The following is a 6,466-nucleotide window of genomic DNA, read 5'->3' as shown; positions in this document are numbered from 1 at the left end:
AGGATGCTGTGTCAACCCACCTCAGCTTGACAACCACCAGGTCCTTTTCTGACCCACTTGCTTTCCAGCCAGTCAGCCACCAGCCTATACTGGTACATAATGTTACCCTTCCCCAGATGCAGGACTTGGCAATTCTCTTTAGTGAACTTCCTGAGGTTCCTGTCTGCCCATTTCTCCAGCCTGTTGAAGTCCTCTTGAATGGCAGAAAAATTGTCTGGTCTATCAACCTCTCCTTTCAGTTTTGTATCACCTGTAAATTTGCTGAGGGCATGCTATGTTTTATTGTCCAGGTCATTAATGAAGATACTAAACAATATTAGACTCAGTATTGAGCCCTGAGGCACACTGCTGGCCAATGGTATCCAGCTGGACTTCATGCCGCTCATTACAACCCTTTGAGCCCAGCAGTTCAGCCAGTTTTCAGTCCACCTCGCTATCCACTCATCTAGTCCATACCAAACCACAAGTTTGTCACTGAGGATTGTGAGAGACAGTGTCAAAAGCCTTACAACAGAGGAAAGAACCTGGATTTTTGGTGAGAGGGCAGTGTGGGTAGAACAAGAAAGCTTGGTATATCTACACATGGATTAAACAAATTCACTAGCAAAAATAAGTTGGAGAACAGACTAGTTTAGAAAATGGAGGAGAGAAAAAAACCCATTGTTCTGTTGTATCATTGGTGAAGAGTGATGTTCACAACAAGAACTGTGGCTGACAAAGAAGAACTGAGGATATCTGACACATTCAAACCAACTGGGGATGGGAAGCAGGGAGAGGGAAGGATGCAGAAAACAAGGTCCAAATGAACAAGAATATACGTCTAGTTGTACCTAACGATTTAGTTCCTATCATATTTAAAAAGTCATATTTACATCATAATAAAATACTTCGCAGAAGTGGTGTAGGGCAACATTTTAAACATACAGATTTACTGAAATTAAAGGCATTGGAAAAAACTGTCTATATTACTACACAGATTCTACTCAGGAAAAGTCTTCACCAACTGGAACTTTGCTTGGCTCAGTGTGGACCATCGGAGTAGGACAACAATAAGGACCATATCATTATTTCACAATTTAGCTAAGGCTTGGTTAGATAAGCCCTCTAGAAAAAGAACAAACAAAACCAAAAACCACATCCCAATGTTTAACACTGCATTTTTTTGTATAAACTTTGCATAAAATAATTTTAAACAAACCCAGAGGCTGGCATATCAAAAACAATTAAGCATAGAGAATTTGGAACTTATACAGTGAAGTTATTGGAAAGTATATTGGCAGAATCACAGATTCGCAAAATTTCACTATGACTTTTTTTTTTTTTCAAATTCACACAACAGAACTCAGTTTGCACTAGATCCACCATTTCACTACTATAAACTGTGAAAGGTCTTAGTTTTTCCCATTTCTCTAATTATTTCCAATTCTTTCAATTACATTCTTGTTTCTCCACTCCTCAAAGAAGTACCTCTCTGACAACACAACACTGCCTAAAAATTACATACAAAACATTTTCCTATCATGTGCAAAAGCACATCAGGTGAGTTTACACAGAAGGAGAGAACTGCAGCACAATGGAAAAGAGTTCTAACAGCTTCAATTCTCCTGTACTCCTCCTTAATTTCAAAAAGTACTGTAGAAATTGTCCAGCCTAAAAACTTAGGTTGCTCTTCTGACTTTTTGAAATATCTCTACCTTTTTCAGAACAGTAAAGAAAATGCTGTTAACTAATACATTATCTGTGTATCAGGAACTAAACAGTGGGGCTCCACCTACAGCATTTAAGCAAAAGGCTATCTCGCAAGATTTAGTTTACTTCAGAAGACAACTCGTTATTCTCTTATATGCATATTTCATAGGAGTTCTTTTCTGAAACTGTTCTATTATCAAAGTTTTCAGCATTATCCCCATTGTTATATTCCAAGGAAAAAACCAACAAAACAAAACAGTGAGAACATACCCATCATTGTCCTTTGTATAACATACAGATACAACCTAAAAGATCGCCTACAGTGAGGACAGGAAAAAGCTGTAGCTAGCCACTGCACCCATGAATTTTCAAAAGAATGTGACTGCTATTTTTTCTTAGATCACACTGTGGCTAACTGCTTCCAACAGTCCAGACCACAGCCTTGCCAATCTCATGATTTTTTTTTCTTTCTCTCTTTTCTTTTTTTTTTTTTTTTTTTTTTTAAACTTGGAAGATCAGTCTGAAAAGAAAACAACTGTTGGATATTTTAACATAGTAGTTTTAAACATAGTAAGGAATATACTAATATCTCATATTATAGCTTGAGATTGTAAACATACCAGTTGTCTCCTGTATTCACCTGGTTACACAAAGGTTCAACTGCACCTCCTAGGAAGCAGGGAAAACCTTACTTTAAAAAAGCAGCAACGCTGCTTAGTCTTTGCAATCACCAGGGAGAGGCTCTCTGCGATGTACAAAACCTGAGGTACAAGATATGCAGAAGGATAGGAAGTCTAAAGGAGGTTGGCAAGTCTAGGAGGTTGGCAAGATAGGAAGTCTAAAGCAGGAATTTCAGATTCAACCTTGTAACCCAGTAACATGCAGATTTTTTCCTTTCGCTTTCATTACTTATGTCTTTTACTAGGCTTGTAACACTTTTGTCCATTTCAGAAATATTTTCATTTTAAATTTAATTAAAACTGGCTTGGAGTGATGTTCCCATAACTGGACAGTACTAAAGCATTTCTTACACAAGGCTCTGAGTGAATTCTATAAACCAGAGTATTTGGTCAACTTAAGCAGTTGTTGAACTACCCGGCATGTTCTCCAGCGCATCTCAAACATAATCTCAGACTGCCCCAGATGGAATGAGAACTGATAACCCATAACTAACTGTCTTGCAGTGAGAGACAAGAGGCTCTACAGCATGAAATGGGAGCCCTGTGAACTCTGCAAATCTTCAGAGACTTCGTCACTCTCATTCAGTGTTCTAAGTTCACTATTTACACCTAACATAGAGCTATTAGTCTACTTGTTCATTTAAGCAGACAGATTAAAGCTTTTCCACACCTAATGTTGTCTCCCCGGAGAAGATACTCACTGAAACAAGTCCCCCTTGAATATTCTCTTCTGATAAGCCAAACATTCCTTCAAACCTGAAATTATTTTCAAAGAAGTTTCAGTAACTCATACCAATTTTTCAACACATTTTTTAAAGTATGGCCATTAGAGACAGCTGTCAAATTTATTTAATAAGAAATATTTTACATAAGCAGTGCTGACTGTTATCCACAGGAATTTGTGCTGGGACTCATGCTGTTCAACATATTCATAAGTGACCTGAAAATGGAAGTGAACAATGGAACAAAAATCTGCTGATGATATTAACTAATTGAGGGGAGCAACGAGAAGGGCTGACTGAGAGGAACTGCAGAAGGATTTATGAAACAGACTGCTTGGACAATAAGACAGAAGATGACACATATTGGGGAAAAAAAAGTCCTGACTTTCCATATAAAATGAAAAGAGCAAATAATTGCCAATAAAGGCAAGATCTTGGGATTACAATAAACAGTTCCTGAAAACAACTTGCTTTTTTGATTGCTACTAATCTTTGAGCTAATGGAATGTTCGGAATTATTAAGCAGAACACAAAAAACTTTCTGAAATCACTGTACAAATCCAGCATGCACTTCTATCTTGAATTCTGCATGCAGTCCATGTGCACCCTCTTCCCCTAAAAAAGGATACAGAACTGAAACGCCGCCACAGAAGGTTGTTAAGGATGCCAAGTGGCATCCGTACAAGGCATGATCAATTAATCCAAGGACTCTTCCTTTTGGAAGAGAGGTGACTGAAGATTTAGTGTGAAGACAACAGAGATAATGACTGAAGTCCATAATGTCAGAAGTAGCCTCAAAAAGTTGCATAAAGAACAAGGTAGGGTTTATCTAGTGAAGGTAGAAAATGCCATGTTCATATCAAGCAAAAGAATGTGGTACTGGACAGAGCTGAGGAAATCCTTCCCAGCTGGGTGCTATGGATGCAAGGAGTTTACATGTGTTTAAAGAGAGAGTGCATGAGTTCATGAAAGAGAAATCGATTGAGGCATTGAGGGTCACTAATACAAAGACAGCAATTCTGGCCCAGGAAGCCTATGCAGAATCCTTGAGCTCTAGATATCCAGGTTCAGTGATTTAAAAACATTTACCCTTTTTAGCTCCAGCTTAGCATCATCCTAAATTACTAATAAAGCCAGAAAATAGTTCATTATATGAGTAAGTAATGTAGTTTCTTCACAAAATAAACCAAAAACTTCCTGAGCTCTTCTGCTTTTTTAAAATCTTTTCTGAATTCCGATTTTTTTTCCCCTGATTTTTTTTCTGAATTCAAATTGAATCTGAATCAGAACTTCAGTGATAAAAGAAAAATGCAGTGTAGCAAGTGTATGTAATCTGTGGATGCCTTTTTGGGTGTCCTATTTGAAAAGATTTTGCTACTTCTAGAGTTCTTTGTTTACCATCTTAGTAGCAAAGTGAAGGATTTAACAGAAACAAAACCTCAGTTTTCCCACTGGTAAACCTTAAAGTCAAAAATGCCTCACTAACAGGAGAGTAGGTCTGGTGCTGCCTGTGGAGACTAAGCAAGCCAGAAAATGCACAAAGTCTCAAAACCACTTGGACTACATTCACTAACAACAACCTGTGTGCAGAAATATTCCCAGGTGAAATACTGACAAAAAAAACCAGTTCGTCAAATGGCTACTTTGTATACGTCACAAAAGAAAAGGAGACTATCAACATTGGACAGCACTTTAACTGTAGGTCTCTTTTTTAATACATCTTCAAGTTGAATTACATATATATTTATTTAGCACCTGGGAGAAATACTCATTCCAAAAGTATGTACACGTCTTCTCTTATGTACAAAAAAGTGTTCATGGATACCCTTTCCTGTTTTTCATTTTTCTAAAAGGTCTGTTTGGTAATGTAAATTGGACAGATTTTTCAAAATCTGCAAGTTATACCAATGACAGAACCTCATTTTTTGTCTTTGTTGAAAGTCTTACTTTTAAATATGATTTGCACACTTTCTTGATCTAGTAGATAATCTAATGCTTCAGGACTGTAGAGAAGAAAAAGTACAAGTAAAAGCATCATTTAAGCAGGTTCTCAGAAATATGCATGTGCCTTACTCTTAGATACTTTCTGAAGGCTGTTAAACACCTATATGCCTGTGAAGACATGGTCTCTTGTTCAGACTTCTGGTTTTGCTGTGGCCATATACCAAAGCCTTCAAAAAAATTTTTTTCTAAAATTCAGCACACGGTCTTCACACGTCTCATACTTACTACTGTCACCAAAAACTGTTTCTGAGACTGAAAGAAAGCAAATAGACCCGATTTTTTTACTTTATGAAACAGATACTTTTTTTTTTAAATTCTTATATAGTTCTTGTAGACTAAGTACAAATTTTAAGCAATCATTCCAACTTACCGCAGGAAAAGCGTTTAAAATTCTCCCACTGCATGTTCATGTTGTGTAATAAACTCTGGAGCTTAAGACCTAGATTAGCTACCATTAAAGTCTTCTAAAATCTTTCCTCAGGCCACAGCACCACCTAATCTGGGTCCTGGAATCCTCAGGGATCCAAGAGTTAGAACCTTACAGGGCTTGTTGATGTACCTCAATTGTGCAACATAAACAGAAAACAAGTTACATCTAAGAGACTATTAGAATGCTCATAGCACACTACAGTTGGTGCTGGAGTACAAGAATATAGGGAGGTACCTGGGACAATTCTTATCAGACATGCATCTCATCCATGCAGAACATATGGTCCCTATCACTATATAAATTCATTAAGGATCATCAGAAAAACCAGGACCTTGTTTCCCCTCAAACTTCCAGCTAGAGATGCTCTCTAAACTTATGCATTGTTCATTACAGGTGCAAATAAAGAATGAGGTATATTTTATATAATATATGCATAACATGCTTTATGCATTTCTAATGAGAAAGCCCCACAGGGAAGAAACAAAATTCTTCCTTCAGTGATCATTAAAGCTACCAAGACTTCTACTCGTCAGCCAAAAAAACCCAAACAAAAAGTAACATAAACACAAAACCAATACAAAAGCAACCATCAACCATAAGCACTAACAAAACTACTGTCACGCAGAAAGGCTTAATGCAAAGAGGTTGCACGGTATGAGAAGTCTGTCCAGATGACAATTTTGAACATGCTTGAAATAAATGGAGGTGAGCTCTGATACATCATGTAGACATAGCCTTTTCAGACCTATGCAAACAACCTTGAAGAGAAGATTAGCAGAAAAGACGTAGCATTTTATGATTTTAACCTTGACCAGAATCAAACCAAGCCTGAATTTAAAGTTCATTCCTTCAAAGAAGGATGAAGACAGCTTAATAGACTAACTGGCAGGCAGCTGTATACAAATAGTACACAAATGCATGAAAATTTTACAGTCCTGAGT

The sequence above is a fragment of the Fulmarus glacialis genome, unplaced genomic scaffold, assembly GCF_000690835.1.
Source record: "Fulmarus glacialis isolate BGI_N327 unplaced genomic scaffold, ASM69083v1 scaffold5989, whole genome shotgun sequence".
NCBI classification, from domain to species: Eukaryota; Metazoa; Chordata; class Aves; order Procellariiformes; family Procellariidae; genus Fulmarus; species Fulmarus glacialis.
The sequence above is the reverse complement of the archived record's forward strand: the minus strand, read 5'-3'. Positions refer to the sequence as shown.